This window comes from Carassius carassius, chromosome 45 (genome assembly GCF_963082965.1).
Source record: "Carassius carassius chromosome 45, fCarCar2.1, whole genome shotgun sequence".
Classification (NCBI taxonomy): Eukaryota; Metazoa; Chordata; class Actinopteri; order Cypriniformes; family Cyprinidae; genus Carassius; species Carassius carassius.
In genome coordinates, this window is record NC_081799.1 from 26,247,393 (window position 1) to 26,270,801 (window position 23,409).

General features: G+C 39.6%; 1 long non-coding RNA gene across 1 annotated transcript in view; it reads right to left on the reverse strand.

The window, feature by feature from the left end:
* Positions 1–20,190: 20,190 nt before the first annotated feature.
* LOC132127668 (uncharacterized) overlaps positions 20,191–23,409 on the reverse strand; it is a 43,346-nt gene continuing 40,127 nt past the window's right edge. The window contains exon 3 of the long non-coding RNA XR_009427573.1: positions 20,191–20,835. This is a non-coding gene — a long non-coding RNA (uncharacterized LOC132127668). The remainder of the gene's footprint in view (positions 20,836–23,409) is intronic.

Here is a 23,409-nt window from a genome sequence, read left to right on the forward strand (position 1 = left end):
TGGAACAGCATTATGTTTTCTTACTCCTCCTTGGCAGTTAAATGTGACTAAACAATTAAGTGTAACTTTTAACCAATAAAATAACTGTACTACATGTTAACTCAGTCCTGTTTAGGTAATTTGAAGAGATCATGGTACTAAATAATATGCGCAATAATTATGATCCATGAATGACCATTTGAAATATAACATTTTCTAATATGGTTATTTATACTACAATAACTGTAGTATTTAGGTTTAAATTCCAGTGCAAAGAGGCACGCTTTAAATTAGAGGCATATTCATATGCAATTCCATTGCTTAAACACTAGATGGCCTTGTTGATGTTTAATAAATACATGTATTTAGCTCTACTAGTTGCTCAAAACAGTATTTCTGGTCATAAGTGCTTATTTTTTAGGTTTTGCTGTTTAATGTACATTTAGACATTATTAAACACTCGATTTTTATTAAAAAAATAATAATAATGTTGCATTTAAAAAGGTTCATTACTGACAAGCAAATTAGGAATTTAACCCAATGAAGATGTTAAAATTATTTTTACAAAACATAAAAATAATAAAAACAGCATTATATTGCAACTCTGGTAGAGTGATATGCAGTCCGCCTCCGGCTCTGCTCTCTCACATCTGCATATACAAGTGCACAAGTGAGTTTTGCAACAGAATACCGCAAAAAGAGTAGCAAAAGTCAGAGCGCTAGGATTTGAACTTGTACTTCCAGATCTGAGAGGTTGTAAGTGCCGACTTGACGTTGTGCAGCGAAACTGAAGTAAAGTGCAAAAGTAAATATGTCGTAAACGTGTGTGTATGTCATTTTCTTTGTGTGAATGTCATTCTACACATTTGTGACTATTAATCTACAACTTCCAATTCAAAACACGGGTGTTTTGATCATTGTCTGTGTGTGCAAATTGAAAGATTCAGCTTTTCACATCAGAGCTGTGAGTGTAAATTTTAACTTACAAATACAAATATTAATATGACAAGTTCTCACATTCAGATCTTCAACCTCTCGAGTTTTGCTACTGATTTACCTTTATAGTCTGAGTTTCAGAGTTTCAGAGCAGAGCTGCGTGACAACACTGCCACAAATCACGTGAGACGCAAGCTCGTAACTGTGTGTGCGTATCTTCACAAAGTGGGTGTTGTAAACTCAGCTCTGAAAAAATAGTCTGCAATAGGAGTGCAAATGTAATGTAATGTAATAAGTTTCGCCCTTTCGAACCTCAGTTTTCAGAGTTTCAAAACTTTTTTTCACCTATTCGCACACCAGTTTTCAGATCACTATTTACAAGGTTTCAAATCTTGAAAGCAAACTATACACTGGGAGAACAGTGACAAATTCGAAACTCTGAAAAAATGATTGCACAACACCATAAAAAAGGGTGTTGCACTTCTGAAGAGGGAAAACTCAAAAACAAAATTACGTTTGAAGAGATGTAATTTTATTTTACCACTTTGAAAGCCTGCAAAGCTCTGTTTTCAGAGTTTCAAAAAAAATTTCACACATTCGCACACCAGTTTTCAGATCACCATTTACAAGGTTTCAAACCTGGAAAACAATCTAATACAGTGAAGTGACATTCGGCCAAGTATGGTGACCCATACTCAGAATTTGTGCTCTGCATTTAACCCATCCGAAGTGCACACACACAGAGCAGTGAACACACACACACTGTGAGCACACACCCGAAGCAGTGGGCAGCCATTTATGCTGCGGCACCCGGGGAGCAGTTGGGGGTTCAGTGCCTTGCTCAAGGGCACCTAAGTCGTGATATTGAAGGTGGAGAGAGAACTGTACATGCACTCCCCCCACCCACAATTCCTGCCGGCCCGGGACTCAAACCCACAACCCTTCGATTGGGAGTCCGATTCTCTAACCACCAGGCCACGACTTCCCCGACAGTGGGAGAACACTGACAAATTTGAAACTCTGAAAATTTATTTGCGCAACATCGTAAAAAAATGTTGCAGTTCTGAAGAAGGAAATCTAAAAAACAACATAATGTTTGCAGAGATATTTTTATTTTTTTTACATTTTGCAAGCTTGCAAATCTTATTTTTCGATCTTGCAAAACTTTTTTTTGTAAGATTGTGAGTTTTCGAACACTTAGTTTCAACCTTTCAGACCTGTATTTTCAGTTTTGAATCATGGCAGGATTTAAATCCCATAGAAACCTAAATATTTTGGCAGCGAAAGCTAAAAATGGTATTTCTGATTGCAATGCTCTGCTAATGTCCCGTCTTTGGTTTTGAGCCAGTATAAAGTATTTTTAGTTCTGCGTCAAATGTCCTTTAGAGATTTCTATCATATTTATTCAACCTGTCCTGTTTTTTGTTTAGTTAAGTTTAAGGTAATACATAAGTATCTTGATATAAATCTTGTTTAATCTAAAAAAATCTACCTCATAATATAAAAAGAAAATCTATAAAAATCTACCTCTGCTCTAAACCATAGGGAGCCCTTTTAAATTAGGAGATTCAACAAATCCTATGTGTTGTTAACAAAGTGGCCACTAGTATTCAGTATATTCCTGTACGCTATAAGAAAATACTATTTCAGTCTCTCTACTTAATTTCACATTTATTTCAACGTGCAACTTGCCATTTCTATGTAGTCATTTGTGATTTTTTTCTTCGGGCAAACAGAGGTCATTTCAAACTGCTGGAGAACAAACGCCATCACTTCAGAGTCTCACTTGTTAATTAGCACTGAAAAATAATAATGAATTGGCAGTTTCATAAATATGAAAGTCAAATAAACTCACCCGCAAGAGAAGATGTGTTCTCACTGGTGTATTTTTCGAATTCATTTTCTCAGTGATCTCTGCTCAATTCCCTGAGAGCGCCCCGTTATGGACTAAATCAATCAAAGGCCTGACTTCATTAATTGCGGGGAGGACCTGGGGCACGTTGTAAGTGGGGTTACTCGTCAGCCCGGAGCCGTGATGGAGGACGGGCCGAGCCTGAGAGAACCAATTTGTGCATCAAAGCCTGCAGCAGGACAAGAGCGCACTTAATGCAGATCACTGGAAATGCATCATTATATGCACCATTTACCAGATGCCCATTTAACATGCAATAATTAGATCAATGCTCTTGAGAAAGGAGGGTGGGCTGTATAATGGGGTCCCCTGCCATAACATTAACCGCACCCCAGGGTTGTCAAAATTATTATTTGGAGGGTCTCATTCTTTTGAGTGCTTGGGAACGCCAAAGCAATGCTTTTGTGTCGTTCTGCCATTCTTTCATTCCCCGTTTCTCCATTATTCTTTCGGTCTGAGCACATCCGGGCATTGAGCAATGTTATTCGGGTAGTTACCCTAAAAGATGATTCAGCCTCTGTACATCCACCAAATTACACTTCCATTCACATGCTGCACTCAGGGCCGCAGACATGAAAGAAAACATCATTTCTTATTGTGATGGAGCCGTCTTTGTGGCATTCACCATCCTCGTTTCTGCTTTTAAGATAAAACCAATAATGAGAACATCGGAGTGCTTAGAGTTGTAGCCGTCCTCTTAGACAGACAGATTAACAAATGCTGTTTTATCAGAGCACTCCCAACAATTGGACGACATGCTCGCTCGATCTGTCACGGACGATGGGAAAGCATTTGTTCTGCTGCTATGATATACGACATCAAAATTAATCACTGAACATTCTATTATTATAATCTGTTTAAATGATTTCGCCCTCGTCTGAGTAATTACGAGCCAGATTTACAAAACAATGCTAATGCAGATACAAAATGCAACTAGCCAAATAATCATCCATTCTCAGTAAAGCTAAATTAATACACTTATAACACAAACACTTCCTTTCAATTGCAATGTTTTGTTTCTGTTGAAAAGTTGAGTACCCACCACAGTATTCTGGTGTAAATATATCTGACACTTGATAGATGCTCTACAAATCAGATGCCAACATTTATAGACAGTGTGGACTTGTGTTACCATAAAAAAGTTACACTGATTTTGAATTTGGGGAGTAAACAGACCAACAGACAGACAGACAGACAGACAGAAAGAGCGACAGACAGAGGAACAGAAAGAGCAATATACAGACAGAGCGACACACAGACAGAGCGACAGAGAGAGCGATGGACAGACAGACAGAGTGACTGACTGACTGACAGACAGACAGACAGACAGACACAGCGACAGACAGACAGAGGAACAGAAAGAGTGACAGACAGACAGAGAGATACACAGATAGAGCGACAGAGAGAGCAACGGACAGGCAGACAGACAGAGTGACAGACAGACCAACAACAGACAGACAGAGCGACAGACAGAGGAACAGAAAGAGTGACAGACAGAGGAACAGAAAGAGTGACAGACAGACTGAGAGACACACAGACAGAGTGACAGAGAGCGACAGAGTGACCGACAGAGCAACGGACAGAGCAATGGACAGACAGAGAGACAGACAGAGTGACTGACAGAGCAATGGACAGTCAGACAGACAGAGTGAAAAACAGACAGAGTGACAGACAGAGTGACATATACAGAGAGACAGACAGACAGAGTGACAGACAGAGCGACGGACAGACAGACAGACAGAGCGACAGACAGAGGAACAGAAAGAGTGACAGGCAGACAGACAGATACACAGACAGAGCGACAGAGAGAACAACGGACAGGCAGACAGACAGAGTGACAGACAGACGACGACAGATAAACAGAGTGACAGACAGACAACGCGACTGACAGAGGAACAGAAAGAGTGACAGACAGACAGATCGACAGACAGAGTGACAGACAGACATAACGACGGACAGACAGAGTGACAGACAGACAGAGCGACGGACAGACAGAGTGACAGATAGACGGACAGACAGAGTGACAGACAGAGTGACAGACAGAGTGACAGACAGACAGACAGAGTGACAGATAGACAGAGCGCCGGACAGACAGAGTGACAGACAGAGGAACAGAAAGAGTGACAGGCAGACAGAGAGATACACAGACAGAGCGACAGAGAGAACAACGGACAGGCAGACAGACAGAGTGACAGACAGACCGATGACAGACAAACAGAGTGACAGACAGAGCGACTGACAGAGGAACAGAAAGAGCGACAGACAGAGAGAGCGACAAACAGAGTGACAGACAGACAGAGCGACTGACAGAGGAACAGAAAGAGCGACAGACAGACAGAGTGACAGACAGACATAACGACGGACAGACAGAGTGACAGAGACAGAGCGATGGACAGACAGAGTGACAGATAGACAGAGAGATGGACAGACAGAGTGACAGAAAGACAGAGCGACGGACAGACAGAGTGACAGATAGACAGAGAGACGGACAGACAGAGTGACAGACAGACAGAGCGACGGACAGACAGAGTGACAGACAGACAGACAGACGAACAGACAGAGTGACAGATAGACTGACAGACAGAGTGACAGATAGACAGAGAGACGGACAGACAGAGTGACAGACAGGCAGAGAGACGGACAGACAGAGTGACAAATAGACAGAGAGACGGACAGACAGAGTGACAGATAGACGGACAGACAGAGTGTCAGATATACAGAGAGACGGACAGACAGAGTGACAGACAGACAGAGCGACGGAAAAAAAGTGACAGACAGACAGAGAGACGGACAGACAGAGTGACAGATAGACAGAGAGACGGACAGACAGAGTGACAGACAGACAGAGCGACGGACAGACAGAGTGACAGACAGACAGAGAGACGGAGAGACAGAGGGACAGATAGACAGAGAGACGGACAGACAGAGTGACAGATAGACAGAGAGACCGACAGACAGAGTGACAGATAGACAGAGAGACGGACAGACAGAGTGACAGACAGGCAGATCTAGAACAACAGCAGATAAGCTCATCGGAGGCTAACAGCTGTTAGCTGCCTTCTGCAGTACTTTATGGAGATCCTAATGGTGTAATTTATGAAAGAAATAAATACGTAACAGATCATTAGCATTCTTCTTTCCTCCTTCGGCGGGATGTGAGATGGCGCACACACTTCAGAGTCGTTAAACCCAACATCCTCTGGAATGCTGGGAAGAAGTAAAGGGCATGGGGGGTTAATGGATCTCAAGGCAATCACATGGTGCCTATATGATGCTGAATCCGCTTATAGGACTATAGATTGCATAATGTGATTGTTGGGATGTTTGATGAAGCATTGGATGCCATCTGATGCTGGACTCAATGGAAAAACCAATGCAAGGAGTCGCTCAGGTAGCACTATTACGATCTGCCTTCCATCTGTTCAGGAGCTATAAAAATCACACTAAACCTGATATAATTTCACAGTCTTATAGCCCATAGAGTGAGTCACGCTTCACCATTTACATCGCTTATAATCCAGCTGACTTCCAGATGAAAGCTGACTAGGGATGGGAACTTAATTGAGGGAAACACTTTAGCGTTTGCAGCCGTCAAAAATTAAAGGCCAATGAGGATTTGTGTTGTTCTTTTGCAATAAAGCTCATTTGCAGGCATTTACAGTGAATGAAAGAGCTTTTATGAGACGTTAATGCTTATGTGTTTGATAAACTGACATAATGCTGATGAGAAACACATAATCACTTGTTTCTGTACATAGACATCACAGCTAATGCACGAGTGAACGTTATCGCTAAGATGATGCACTTTCACCTCTGAGGAGACAAATAGGGATATATTATTGCAGTTGTTATTAAATTACTTTTTATTTTTGGAAGTTTTAGTAATATCACTAATCAAAAATTACGTTTTGATGTATTTAAGGTAGAAAATTTACTAAATATCTTCATATAACATAATCTTTACTTAATATCCTAATGATTTTTGGCAAAAAAGAAAAATGTCAAATTTTGACCCATACAATGTATTGTTTGCTATTGCTACAAATATACCTGTGCTACTTTTGTGCTCATGTTTAAGATCTCTTCTTAAACTCTACAGAAGACACATGTGAGATTTCTGGAGTCTTAACCTCAGGAGAAACATCAGAGGCTCGAGAAAACCTGAGAAATGACAGAGATGCCGCTGGGTTATTGTGAAAGCGATGTGTTCATGTCAGACGTATAGATCCGATCTCTTCCTGGTTCCTCTGGCTCTGGAATGCCAGCCTGTGATTGGCTGTTGGCTGTTTAGTGTGTTTAGCTTTGCAGATAAAATTAAACTGGCTGTGACATGATTAATGGAGGCAATTTCCCTCAGCAGTCACACGGTCATATTCTGTGGCAGCCAGCGTGTGTTTCACTGTGTGTGTGTGTGTGTGTGTGATGACAGAATGTGGATGTGCGGATGGCACAATGTCTGTTGTGTTTGCAGGCAGTGTACATACATTAACAGAAATCACAAATGAGATCTCTTCAATATCGCAGTTTTTCCCTGGAGACGGTAATCAAATTTAATTTGCTTCTCTTATGTTTCTCCAGCAAAAAACAAAACAAAACGGCTTCATTAAGAGTTTCAGAAGAGATATCAATGTCAAAAATGTTTTCATATTCACAAAGACACTACACTGGTTTCCAGTACAGTTATCTAAACATTCAGAAGCAAAATGACTTGGGACATTAAGTTCTACTTTCTGAAAAAAATTATGAAAATAGAACAATCTGTCTTATTTTTCTGACGTTTTTCTTATTTTTGGCATGAAGGTTTACCATGAAGATTTTATTATTATTATTATAATTTTTTAGAAAAGTACCTATGCTTCCACAGTAAATCTGCATTTAACGGTTTCAGTAAATCTTTATTTAAAGTTTAGGTACACCGCAAAAAAACAAAAAATAAAATTCTGCTAAATGATTAGATGTAAGTTTTCTAGTACAAATCAAGATACATTTACTTGAGAAGCAAAATAACATAAGATATTAAATAAATATTTAAATAAGATATTTATATTAAAACAGAAAACAATATCTGTCAGCGGGGTCTGAAAAAAAAATCATTTTGACCCCACTTATTTTTTCTTGCTTTAAGAATGAATTAATGAATGAATGAACAAATAACTTACTTACTTAATTTTGATAAATGCCATTTTGCTTCTCAAGTAAATGTACTTTGATTTAACCTCGATAGTTATCATGCAGCGAGTGTAAACAGTGCTAAAACTAAATGCTGTCTACTTTTTATTATCTTGAGACTAACACCGTTGATATTTCATTGATATTTCAAACATCTAAACAATAGCAGTCTCTGGGTTACTTCAAAACAAATTCTCAATAGATTATCATAAACGTAAACTACATGAAAATGGACTCTTTATTTCCTGCTCATATTATTGACTGAGATATGAAACATTTAGCTGATGAAAATGAGACAACAGCGGCGTGGGATCATGAGGGATTCCCGTTTAATTACATATTAATCATTGATAAGCTGAAATCCCCTCCGCTGTTGATGTACAAAGAGGGATATTGACGAAGTGTCAGCCGTAAATCATCTGAGCAAACAAGACCTGAGTTTCACAATCAAACACTCTTTAGATAGTTATTCTGCAAAAAACATCTTTTCCGTCCTGTTTTCAAGAATAACAGCCATAAGCAAGAGAGAAATAAATCATTTTTTATCAACAAAAAAGCTTGTCTGGTCTTCTGCTGTCAGCATGAATTATTAACACGCTCGTCTCTGCGTACATTTAACATGATTCAATGAAAAGTGAGTGAATGAATGCATTTCTGAAACACGGAGCCGGTCTGGTTTGATTTGATTCATCTGTCCATCAGGTTTGTTCAGAGAGCAGAGGAAGTGATGGATGTGTTTCCTGTCTGCCTGTCACTTCCTGTTCCTCTGATATCAGTGAGAAGCTGTGTCCACGGCTCTGAAAGATCCGAACTCATTTAATTGAGAGGATCGATCGGCCGTACTAAAGTAAGATGTACAATAAGAATCAAACTGCAAAGAATTCAACAGAAAGAATTAATCTGATAAAGATTTCAGAGAAACGACCCTCGACCCTGAACTCAACCAGAGACAACCGAACTCAAACCAATAAATCATTCATAATAAAACAAAACATCCATCTTTATCTCAAGCTGACTTGGGTCCAATAAACTAGATCACCATCACGAAAAAACAAAACAATAGATAAATCTTTATTTTTATCAATGTAGCTTTCATATTTATTAATAATTCTAATGATTTTAGTAGTATGATGATTGAGCTGAGATATATATTATATATACACACTCTTAAAAATAAAGGTGCTTAAAAGCTTCTTCACAGTGATGCCATGGGAGAACCATTTTTTGGTTCCACAAAGAGCCATTCAATCTCTTTCTTATCTTTTTATAATCTGAAGAACCTTCTTTCGCCAAAAAAGACGTTTTTGTGAAACTGAAAGGTTCTTCAGATGTTCACGAATCTTTATGGAACCATTTAGACAAAAAAGGCTCTTCTATGGCATCTATGGTAAAATAATAAAGTGGTATATATAATAATATAATTAATAACATTATTACTAATTATTAACAATCATTCCTTATTTTCATTATTTGTTTTAGTTTATTTATTTAATTTATTGTGTTTGTTTATTTCCATTAGCTATAATGCCTAATCATTACATTTAATTGATTTCTAGTCTAATGTCTGCTGTCTAATAATTTATAATCACAGTTTGTCTTTAAGCATTATTAATTTAAATGAGTATGATTAAACAAAAAAGTACAGTATACTGTACTAAAATATTAAAATGCAATATTCTAAAATATTAATATATTAATATTGTGAAATATCATATTAATGACATAACCTTATTAATTTATATTATCAAAATTAGCTTTTTTAAAATATGCATGCATGTGTATGAATGAAAAAATATTTTTAGATTTCTTTTTCACTCTCCTGGTTGTGGTCTGATCTTAGCCATTATTGAATTAAAAAAATATATATTATAAAGTATATATCATAATAATACAACATTAGTAATACAATTAATATGTTTTTTTTTTTTTACATTTAATGCAGCTTTCTGATCTCCTTTCTAATCATTTTAAAACACTGAAATTTAAACAGAAGTACAATACTGAGATAATATTAAATACAATATAACTTCATAATTATTGAATGAGTATAGACAATACAATATTTTCTGATATTTTCAGAATGATTTTTATTCCTGGTCTCTGTTTTAACCATTATTAATGTAAATAAAAATGATAAAAAAATAATATTATAATAAATTAATATAAGTGATTCTATTCGCATACAAATGAATGAATAGTGAAATATGTTTAACAGAATTTTATTTTACTCTGGCAGGAGCATATTCTGTATGTCGCATCATGATTATAAGCTCCAAAATCATGTCTGATGCAACACAAATCCACAAACCCATCAGGTGAGATGATCTAGTTTGGTGTCTTTGAGATCAGTGTGTGGTTGAACATCTGTGCTCCTCCACGAGTCTGCCTCCTCGCAGCGAGATCCGAGCCACAACAAGATCAGGAAGCCCAAGCCAGAGCCAGAATCAAAGCGAACGGAGCTGGCAGCAGAGCAGCCGTTTATCAGCCCAGATAAAGGTCATTTCACTGGCCGCCGGACGCCCCAAACACGGCAGGGGTGCAAACCAGCCGTCAGATGCTGCTGCTCGATAGCAGCCGACCTCAATGTTTACTGAGACTGTAACGAGTCCCGAAAAATAAACAGCAGACATTAATGCAGAGGAGAATCAAAACCAGAGCTGTCTGATTAATCAACATACTATAAATCCGAAAACATAATACAATTATCAAATCACAAATGCTAGGATTTACTTTACTAAAAATAACATTATTTGGTATGATGCAATGTGTTTATGCAGTTTAAGGTTCAAAAAACACATTATTTTCCAGATGATGTTCATTGTTGTTTCTCCTCTATGCCCCGCCTTCTGAAACGTGTCGATTTTACAAGGCTCATCGTTCTGAAAAAACGAGGTGAGCTCTGATTGGCTTGCTATCCAATGTGTTGTGATTGGCCGAATGCCTCAAGTGTGTTACTGAAATGTCACGTCTCTTTACATACTGTGATGCCAGCAGCACGAGACCCAGTCCAGCTGCTCTCCTCGAGCACATCCCATCATCCGTTCTCTTTAGCAGTTCACTCAATGTACTGTTAGGAGTGACTGAATAACTCGGGATATTGGTTTATTTCACGTCAGAGGGAATGTAAGGCACATTTATAAACCAAATAACTTAAGTAATTTGTCGATTAGTGGAGATGTAAATGGTTTCAAATGATTCAGTTCGATTTGGTGACCTGGTTCGACCGGTTCACTAAGAAGATCCGTTAGCGATCCAGCCCCGCCCAATGATTTTACAGCACTGCCTGTTTAGCCCCGCCCAATGATTTTACAGCACTGCCTGTTTAGCCCCGCCCAATGATTTTACAGCACTGCCTGTTTAGCCCCGCCCAATGATTTTACAGCACTGCATGTTTAGCCCCGCCCAATGATTTTACAGAACTGCCTGTTTAGCCCCGCCCAATGATTTTACAGCACTGCCTGTTTAGCACCGCCCAATGATTTTACAGCACTGCCTGTTTAGCACCGCCCAATGATTTTACAGCACTGCCTGTTTAGCCCAACCCAATGATTTTACAGCACTGCCTGTTTAGCCCAACCCAATGATTTTACAGCACTGCCTGTTTAGCCTCACCCAATGATTTTACAGCACTGCCTGTTTAGCCTCACCCAATGATTTTACAGCACTGCCTGTTTAGCCCCGCCCAATAATTTTACAGCACTGCCTGTTTAGCCCCGCCCAATGATTTAACAGCACTGCCTGTTTAGCCCCGCCCAATAATTTTACAGCACTGCCTTTTAGCCCCGCCCAATGATTTTACAGCACTGCCTGTTTAGCCCCGCTCAATGATTTTACAGCACTGCCTGTTTAGCAACGCCCAATGATTATACAACACCTGCCTGTTTAGCCCCGCCCAATGATTATACAACACTGCTTGTTTAGCCCCGCCCAATAATTTTACAGCACTGCCTTTTAGCCCCGCCCAATGATTTTACAGCACTGCCTTTTAGCCCCGCCCAATGATTTTAAAGCACTGCCTGTTTAGCAACGCCCAATGATTATACAACATTGCCTGTTTAGCCCCGCCCAATGATTATACAACACTGCTTGTTTAGCCCCACCCAATGATTATACAACACTGCTTGTTTAGCCCCACCCAATGATTATACAACACTGCCTGTTTAGCCCCGCCCAATGATTATACAACACTGCCTGTTTAGCCCCGCCCAATGATTATACAACACTGCTTGTTTAGCCCCACCCAATGATTTTACAGCACTGCCTGTTTAGCAACGCCCAATGATTATACAACATTGCCTGTTTAGCCCCGCCCAATGATTATACAACACTGCTTGTTTAGCGCCGCCCAATGATTTTACAGCACTGCCTGTTTAGCCCCGCCCAATGATTATACAACATTGCCTGTTTAGCCCCGCCCAATGATTATAAAACACTGCCTGTTTAGCCCCGCCCAATGATTTTACAGCACTGTCTGTTTAGCCCCGCCCAATGATTTTACAGCACTGCCTGTTTAGCCCCGCCCAATGATTCTACAGCACTGCCTGTTTAGCCCCGCCCAATGATTCTACAGCGCTGCCTGTTTAGCCCCGCCCGATGATTTTACAACACTGCCTGTTTAGCCCCGCCCAATGATTTTACAGCACTGCCTGTTTAGCCCCGCCCAATGATTATACAGCACTCCCTGTTTAGCCCCGCCCAATGATTATACAGCACTGCCTGTTTAGCTCCACCCAATGATTATACAACACTGCCTGTTTAGCCCCACCCAATGATTTTACAACACTGCCTGTTTAGCACCGCCCAATGATTATACAACACTGCCTGTTTAGCCCCGCCCAATGATTATACAACACTGCCTGTTTAGCCCCGCCCAATGATTTTACAACACTGCCTGTTTAGCCCCGCCCAATGATTTTACAGCACTGCCTGTTTAGCTCCGCCCGATGATTCTACAGCACTGCCTGTTTAGCCCCACCCAATGATTCTACAGCACTGCCTGTTTAGCCCCGCCCAATGATTTTACAGCACTGCCTGTTTAGCCCCACCCAATGATTCTACAGCACTGCCTGTTTAGCCCCGCCCAATGATTTTACAGCACTGCCTGTTTAGCCCCACCCAATGATTCTACAGCACTGCCTGTTAAACCCCGCCCAATGATTCTACAGCACTGCCTGTTTAGCCCCACCCAATGATTCTACAGCACTCCCTGTTTAGCCCCACCCAATGATTTTACAGCACTGCCTGTTTAGCCCCGCCCAATGATTTTACAGCACTGCCTGTTTAGCCCCGCCCAATGATTATACAGCACTGCCTGTTTAGCCCCGCCCAATGATTTTACAGCACTGCCTGTTTAGCCCCGCCCAATGATTATACAGCACTGCCTGTTTAGCCCCGCCCAATGATTTTACAGCACTGCCTGTTTAGCCCCGCCCAATGATTATACAGCACTGCCTGTTTAGCCCCACCCAATGATTTTACAGCACTGCCTGTTTAGCCCCACCCAATGATTCTACAGCACTCTACAGCACTGCCTGTTTAGCCCCGCCCGATGATTCTACAGCACTGCCTGTTTAGCCCCGCCCGATGATTTTACAACACTGCCTGTTTAGCCCCGCCCAATGATTATACAGCACTGCCTGTTTAGCCCCGCCCAATGATTATACAGCACTGCCTGTTTAGCCCTGCCCATTGATTATACAACACTGCCTGTTTAGCCCCGCCCAATGATTTTACAACACTGCCTGTTTAGCCCCGCCCAATGATTATACAGCACTGCCTGTTTAGCCCCGCCCAATGATTATACAGCACTGCCTGTTTAGCCCGGCCCAATGATTATACAACACTGCCTGTTTAGCCCCGCCCAATGATTTTACAACACTGCCTGTTTAGCCCCGCCCAATGATTTTACAGCACTGCCTGTTAAACCCCGCCCAATGATTCTACGGCACTGCCTGTTTAGCCCAACCCAATGATTTTACAGCACTGCCTGTTTAGCCCCGCCCAATGATTCTACAGCACTGCCTGTTTAGCCCCGCCCAATGATTTTACAACACTGCCTGTTTAGCCTGTTTTTTGTCTCGAGCAAGACTGTCCGACATTTACATTACATGATTTGACTGATTTTTTTACATATAAAGGGCGACAGCTAAAGCTCTGCATTTCAGCCCGAGCCCGACGGGCCCCGACTTATTTATGCCCCTAGGGCCGGGCTTCGGGCCAATTTTCACGTTATAGCTCACATGCGGGCCGGGCCTCGGGCCTTTTTTGAGTTATCCTTCTATTTATATTTTTAGACATTAATAAAAATAAAAAATGAGAAGTTGACGTCGACGATAGAAAAAAAACCTAGACATTTCATAACCTCATAACTTTCATAATCTGATAATTCAACCCGTTATAATTACACTGACATACTGACATGACAGTCTCATGCACGCACGCACGCTTTTCCATCAGCGCGACCCACGATTATACTTCACTTATATCCACCTACTGTAGTAGTAGCTATTATAGGCCTCTAAATTAATGTATTAATCATAGCGTAGTTGGCCAACTAATAATTATAAAATGATGATTCATGCAGCGGCGAGCATTTCTGTGTCTGCACCTGTTGTTGCGGGTCACGCAGCAAAGAGAGCGATGGCCGAGTTTGAAAGTTTGAAAACATTGTGAAGCAGGAAGAGGATGACGACGATGAAGTACAGCAATACATGTGCCTCAATCACAACATGGAAGGTGATGGACGATATGTGCTGCTATGGTGGAAACAGCACGAGACCCTGCTACCGCAACTGTCAAGACTGGCTCGCTCTGTCCCACCAGCAGCAGCAGCAGCGAACGTGTCTTCAGCGCAGCGGGAAGAGTGATAGAAGAGAGGAGTGGGTTAAAACCTTCCACTCTGGATGCTATTCTTTTTCTCCATGATGCTCTGTAAGAGACTGTTCTAACTTTTCATTTGACTGGACTTTATTTTTGTTTAACTGTTGGAAACTAATGGAAAAAAGAATGGACATGTTCTGTGGTGCATTTTTGAGGCAAGATAACCTGCAAGTTTGTTTTTAATTAATTTAATTTGTTTAGATTGTAGGCTATTTCTCATTTCGTTTGCGAGAGCTGTTGCGAGCCTGCCTCAGTATTTCACATTTTTTTTATTTTACTCACTGTGGTTTAATAAATAAACATATATTAAACTAACTGTCTGTGTGGTATGCTTGAAGTGTTTTATATCTATGGATTTTATTGTAGCCAAGTAAAGTATTAGCGTTAATTTGAAAGGCTTAATTGATTAAATATGTTTTAGGATACTCGCTGTCGGCTCGGCTGATTAACGTTAATTGTCATTTTAAAAAAAATGCTCCAAACATTTTTCTAAATTAACTTGATCAAGAAATGAAAAGAAACATAACACAAAACTGACCCCTTTTTTAATTGTTGCAAATAGGGCAGGCTTCTGTTGTGTAATAAAATAAATAAATAAATAAATAAATAAAAACACAGGCTCGTGTCGGACTCGGGCAGATAATTCTGATGAGCTGTCGGACACGGGTCGGGCTAGGGCCTGAGCGTCTCGGGCCAGGGCCGGGCTCGGGCCTAGATTTGAGGCCCGTGCAGGGCTCTAGCGACAGCGCACTGCATTTAAAGAAATTATCATTCATGTTTTCATGAACACTGGCCAAATTAAAAAACAAAACTAAAATTAAATAATCATTGAGAGCAAGGGGGGCTCCTGGTGTTTCGGGGGCCCTACATAGCTTGCGTATTTTGCGTATAGGGAGGATCGGCTCTGACTGTGACAATGCTATGTTAAAAATATTGGATCCGACAGCAATGTCACAACTCATGTGAGTAACTGTCTTTATTACGTGATCACTATTGCTTTGTCTCTTCTTACAGATCGTTTGATATATTTTGACTTATTTATGCGTTTTTGACCTAAATCACTGCAGCGTCCATCTATGAGGAATGTATGCTGTCAAACATAAACAACTGTTAGCCAATCACAGCAGTGGGCGTTTACTTCTGATTTTACAATCGGCCACAACTATTCAAACAGTGTTCAGATAAGGGGGTTAAAAACAGGACACAAAGTAGCTTATTATTTCTAAATTTTGTTTTTTGATGCAAAAATAAAAGTGGACAGAAATAAGGACAGAACATATAAATAGTAATAAAAACAGTATTAGCATTTTACGTGAATGTTTTTATTTAGTAATTTAGTTGTTTTCAGTAATAATAATAGTAATAATAATAATAAATCTTTGAATATATTTCTTTTACAATTATATTATATTATATATTATTAGCCAAATTGTGCATTACAATTACAATTATTTAGTAATAATGATAATAATCATAATAACAATTATTATTACACAAAGTTTTTCCCAAATTGTGCAGCCCTACAAACAAGCACACAATACCTCGAATAAAATATTTCATGTTTTAAATTAAAGAAGTTAATTCATTATTATAATTAGTATAATAATTACTATTATTATAACTTTCTAGCCGAGTTGATATATAATCACAACATGTTGGCTAAACAAATTATTTTTAACAGAAGAAACAGTCGAGCTACAGAGAAGGACAGCAGCTTGTGAGTGTTTTGCCTTGTTTTCTCATCAGACTAGTGTGTGATCGTCATTGCTAGGAAAGTTTTTGGTTTAAATTGTGTGTGTCTTACCCTGGTTAATACGTGCTGAAAGTGGCGCTTGGTTTTGCGTTTGCGGACTGCCTGGTTTCGATCTGCTAAATAGTGAGGCGTGGCCAGCTGACTTCAATCACAGGTAATCAGGCTAATACAAAAGCGCTAAGTTTCACCGCGGCAGCCCTCGTGTGAGCCCTCCTCGTGTGAAGACGGACGAGTGTAAAGACAATCGACTCTACCTGCGTGACTCCACCGAGCAAGGACACGGACAGGGCACTTGAGTATTGCTTTTCTCCTCTTTCTTTACTTTTTGTATACCTTGTTCTCAAATATCTCTTACACTTGTAGTCACTATGTGCTTTCAGATCTCTACTATCACTATTAACACTCGGAGAGCATGCTATGTACGTCGCAGGAAGGCCTGTCTGACAAACCTACGGCCTGTCCCTCTGACCTCTACTACTACCCTCTCTAATCCAGTTGGTCTCTGGAACTGCCAGTCTGCAGTTAACAAAGCAGACTTCATTTCTTCTCTTGCTTCTCATTCCGGTCTCAACCTCATGGCACTGACAGAGACTTGGATCAAACCTGAAGATACTGCCACCCCTGCAGCCCTCTCCACTAATTTCACTTGTTCCCACACTCCTCGTCCCACTGGGAGGGGTGGAGGTACGGGTCTCCTTATATCAAAAGAATGGAAATTTGATCTTCAGCCATCACCTACAGGTACTGGTTCATTTGAATCACATGCCATTACTGTAACCCACCCTGTTAAAATCCACTTTGTGGTCATTTATCGTCCCCCTGGTCAATTGGGAAACTTCTTGGAGGAGTTGGATGTGCTGCTATCAAACTTTCCTGAAGATGGTACTCCTCTGGTTCTGCTTGGTGTTTCAACATCCACCTAGATAAACCCCAGGCTGCTGACTTCAAAACTCTGCTCTCCTCATTTGATCTCAAGCAAGTGTCTACTACAGCGACTCACAAATCAGGCAACCAACTGGACCTCATCTACACGCGCTGTTGCTCTGTGGACAACTCTTCAGTTGCTCCACTGCACACCTCAGACCACTTCCTCATTACTGCTGACCTACCACTTACTCCTGAAGCGGCTCACACTCCAACGCAGGTCACCTTTCGACGGAACCTACGCTCACTCTCTCCATCTCGCCTATCTTCTGTGGTTTCATCCTCGCTTCCTGCACTCTCTCAGTTCTCTGCTCTGTACACAAACAGCGCTACGGACACTCTTTGCTCCACTTTAACATCTTGCTTGGACAACTTTTGCCCACTGTTGTCTAGACCAGCACGCACTGCCCCATCTGCCCCCTGGCTGTCTGAGGTTCTCCGTGAACATCGCTCTAAACTCAGGGCTGCTGAGAGGAAATGGCAGAAATAAGAAACTCTACAGACCTCAGTGTGCATCAGTCTCTCCTCTCTTCCTTCTCTGCAAATGTCTTCACGGCTAAAAAATCCTACTATCCGCCGCCACTACCTTCTCCATCGACTCTTACAGCAGACGACTTTGCAGTTTTCTTCACAAATAAGACAACATCCATCAGTGACCAATTCTCCACACCGCAGACTGAGGACAACTTCACAATGACCGACCCACACTCTTTCTCCTCCTTCTCCCCACTCTCAGAGATGGAAGTCTCCAAACTTCTCCGTCCAATCATCCTACTACTTGTCCACTTGATCCGATCCCCACTCACCTCCTTCAAGCGATCTCTTCTTCAGTCATACCTTCGCTTACTCACGTTATCAACTCCTCTCCTCACTCTGGAACATTTCCCTCAGCATTCAAGCAGGCTCGGGTAAGCCCACTGCTCAAGAAACCATCACTAAATCCAGCGCTTCTTGAAAACTACAGACCGGTATCCCTTCTTCCATTCATTGCAAAGACACTTGAGCGAGCTGTGTTCAACCAGCTTTCTATGTTCCTTGTACAGAACAACCTCCTGGACAGCAACCAATCTGGCTTCAAAAGTGGCCACTCAACTGAGACTGCTCTGCTCTCGGTTACTGAAGCCCTGCGACTAGCAAGAGCAGCTTCAAAATCCTCAGTACTCATCTTACTGGACCTTTCTGCTACAGAACATGCCAAGAAAAATCACAATTAGTATTTTCCTCAAATTGTGCATCTCAAGAATGAGAAGTGTATATTTTCCACACATGCAGCAGAATCCACACGGTGTTGACTTGATTCGGTGTGACGCAGCGGAGCGGGTCAGAACAGGCCCGTCTCTTTGGAGGGTCACATTATCTAAATCAGCTCCATTAACCCCTTGTGGACGGAAGCATTCTGACAGTCGCACAGCTGCAAATGAGCGGCGCTAAGCCACTGCAGCGCTCTCGTCCTTTTCTGATTTACATACAAATTGATCTTGAGGTAAATCAGTTGTCATTTTTCTGCAGGTCACAAGGAACATGGAGAGATAATGAAACGGGGCCGTTGAGTGGAACGGGGCCGCCCAGATGGGGCTCTTCTGTTAATGTACTCCCTAAAGCCATCAGACGTGCAAACACACTCCAGAGCCGGTGTTTAAACACTCCAAACACATCTGATCTGGCCTTCACAAACACACACTTCAGCACACAAACTCTGATCTGAGATATCTTACCAGGAGTTTCACAGACATTCATCATGCTTCCAGAAAAAAAAAAAAAAATGTAAATCCAATTCCAAACTGAATTAAATAAAAATGCATATCTACAGTGTATGTGTGGCAGCTCTGTATTAATATTCTGCTAACATTATTATTATTAAGTATTAAACTCCTGCATTTAATTGAGCTGACAGGGTTTAACATACAGACTTTCTTTCTTTGCTTATTTATTAAAAAATGCTCAAAAAGTTGCCCCATGTATCATCAGCCTAAGAGAAGTAAGAATATATAAAAAAAAACTATAACACCAGTAAAGCGTAAGTAAATTATACATAACAATTTAGCAATATTTTCCATGCAAAGAATTAAATTTTTTAAAATATATATATATATTTTTTTACATTCTTCTTTGTTTGAAATTTCTGAATAAAGCTATTATTATTATTATTATTATTATTATTATTATTATCCAGCTATACTCATATTTAATCACAAAATTGTGCAGCCTTACAAACAAGCACAGCAAACCTGGAATTTTATGTTTGATTCTTGAAAATGAAGAAATGAAAAGTTTTAATATAATATAATATTCATAACAACACTAAAACTCTTACTCTTTTAAATAAAGAAAATTATACATAATGAATTAATTTAACAATATTTTCAATATTATTAAAATGAAATAAAATAATTAAAAATAAAATAAAATAAAATAAACAATTTTCTAATTATTCTTTTTAAAAATGTCCATGTGAAATTTATATACGAATATAATTTATTTAAGCATCCAAACTGCTTTTACAGATAAGTAAAGTTAAAGACATAAAATGAATATTTAATAAATAGATCTATTCTAATATGATGAATATTAGATTAATATACAAAGTTTATTATTGTAATTTAATATCAAATACAATAAGAAATTGTCATACATTAATATTTTAAAATAAAATCTAACATTAAAAATGTTAATAGCCCCAAAAAGGTAAATTTTTATACAAGTTGGATGAAGATCAGATGAGATCTGACCCTCATTGCAAAGGTTGACAAAGCCATTCAAAAACAAACACTAACATTGTTTTGTCTGGACATGCATGTCTAGTTATTAAAATAAAAAGTATGAAATCAATATTTATTGATTAATATATTCATATACTCCAGATATGGTCAAACACAATTTGGCTTCAGTGACAGACGGATGATTTGTGTCTGGAAGTTCCATCTAAATTCACGACACCTGAATAGATGGAGTAAATGTTGACTGTCATTAATGAAGCGAGGCTCCGCCCACCACAGATTGACAGGAGCTCGTCAAGGGCCTCCAGGGGGTGGAGCCAAGGGGACGAATGGATCGGACCATTGCACTCCATTAATGTTGTCACGGCAAGATGAATAATGAGCGGTTTCTGTGGTGATGAGAAGAGCCAGACGAATATTCATTTGCCAGCGTTTCTATAACTAAAGGCTGTTTTGTGATCCCTGGAGAGCAGAGTTTACACTTAATGAGCTGCTGAGGGATAATTATTATGTTTAATACACAATCTAGCTCATATCATCACCAGAGGTGCGGCGTTTTGACCCGTCTGAAAGACAGCAAACAAGTCAATCAGCTTCATGTCAACTCAACATAAGCACTCGTTTTCATCTGAACCAGTCCAAGCAGATCTCAGGTGCACAAAGATCTGTTAATATGAACCAAACCATTTACTTAAAAGCTCTTTTAAAAAGGGCCATCAATATTTCACTTGTATAAGCCAATGCATGGCTATAAAGTTGTGCATGCAATTCTTTAGCACAAAAATACAGACGTAATGGGTTGCATGGATGTAAAAGCATCTGAGAGAAAGATGTAGCTAGAAGAGTTAGTAGCATCACTTATTTAACAACCCAACATCTGACATCATCTCAGACATCATTATTATATCATACACATCCATAAGCAGACACACTCACGACGCATGTTGTTTTCATGGATCTAAAGGTTAATGGTCATCTGTGCCCCTCGAGCTCATTTCCTCCAGCGCTCTGGCATTTCAGACCAACTCAGAGATCATATGTGTTAAAATTACACAGACAAAGCTGGATCAGACAGCAATCGAGTCTAGACTGCCGTCGTGACTTTCAGAAATCAGACAGATCTGAGTCTATATAAAGCAGCACCATGTGAATCCACCACAGATGAGCGTGATTAATCGTGGATCAACCTGACTGCCAAGATCACAGTCTGCAATTAAGACCTCAGTATGAACTCCAACATTTTTAACAAACTCACCCACAATCAAATGAACTGAACTGCTGTCTATAATAACTACAGCACTGCTTCACAACCAGGAGTCCACCAAGGGCCTCAAGATGACTTCAAATCACCCAAAATAAGACAAAACAAGCTTTAAAATAAATTCCCATGACTTCTTATTTTTTAACCAGTTCATTTATATGAATGAACAAATGAACCGATTCACTAAAAAGAATCATACTGGATATAAAGCTGTGCTTGCAATTAACTGTGAAAAGAAAAAAGAAAAATTAATTGCACTTATTATTTTATAAATTCCCTTATAAATTGTCGTTTTATTGATGAACTAGGGTGTCCTGGTCATTGAAAAGCTGGATATATGAGATAATATAAAAGTGTGATTTCCAGTCAAGGAAGCTAATGAAATCTTCAAAAAAGTTATTAAAGTTAATACAAATCTTTTAAACAATTATACTTTTGTTGATTTTGATTGATTCTGTTGTCCTTATTTCACTTTGTATAAAAGTATCTGCTAAATGTCTAATTGTTAATTATTAAAAATTTTTAATTAATAAAATAAAAAATCATACAAATGTATAAAATATTAAAAAAAAATATTGATAGACTTAAAAAATATAGAAAATAATAAAATCATGCAAATTAATACAATATTTTGAAGTTATGGACGTTATTATAAAAAATTATAATTTAAATGAATAGAACCTTAAAAAGGTATAGAAAATCATCTTTAAAAAGACAAGGACATTTTTATAGTAAAATGTAAAAATAGTAAAATAATAATAACACTAAAAATAACACATGACTAGAAAATTAACTGATTGGTCATGAAACATGTAAAACCTGAAGATAATTGTTTTCTCTAAAATAATGGAATTTAATTATTCCATTTACTCATAATTATTTTAATAAATCATTTTATTAAACTGACACTCCTGGTTTCTGTAAATACAAAACGTGTGAAAAGTGCCTTTACGAGTACAGTAGACATATCAGAAACATCTGCAAATATTGTCTTTAACAATGGAAGTCAAAAAGGTTGAGTTGTGTGACTTGTGTGAAACCCGACTGGGGAGAAGCCAAGCATCCCTGAGAGCTCCATGAAGTCTCTCTGTGTTACTACGGTAAACAGTGTCAGGTGAGAACATTTATCTGATTACATGCGGAGGAACGTGAGCTCTGACGGTGCATTACAGCTCACAGTTATTAAAGCAGAAACAGGTGCCGGTTTCTCTCTGGACGTTTGATCCTGGTTGTTCACGCTTCTCTCCCCGGAGGGATTTTACTCATCTCCTTGTCTCCGGGCCGCTGCGCGCCGCGGAGTTTAATAGAGTCTCGCCCTCATCTTACTCCAGGAGAGGCTGATGGATGGCAAATGCTTTACACTGGCTTGCATGACTAGATTCAGACTGTTTGTCTATTAACTGTGTGATACAGCCGGAGTTCATCAGAACAAACACACTAAGAGTTCACACAAACATGAAGATCTGCTAAAAGTGTGCCCAGTTCAGGATGAGTTTGTGTCTTCATCAGGTTTGGAGAAATGTAGCACTGCATCAGTGTCTCATCAATGGATGCTCTGCAGTGAATGGGTGCCGTCAGAACGAGAGTCTGATAAAACATCACAATAATCCACAGCACTCCAGTCCATCAGTGAACATCTGGAGAAGACAAAAGATGAAACACATCCAGCATTAAGATGATTTTAACTCAAACACATAGAGTCTATAATCCATAATAACACTTCCTCCAGTGAAAAAGTGCATCTGCTGTTGTTTCTCACATATTTGTTTAGAGCTGTTTAAACGCTGCTTGATCTGTGCAGATTTCTCTCCTGATTCAGACCAGAACACTTTTTCACTGGAGGAAGTGTTATTATGGATTATAGACTCTGTGTTTGAGT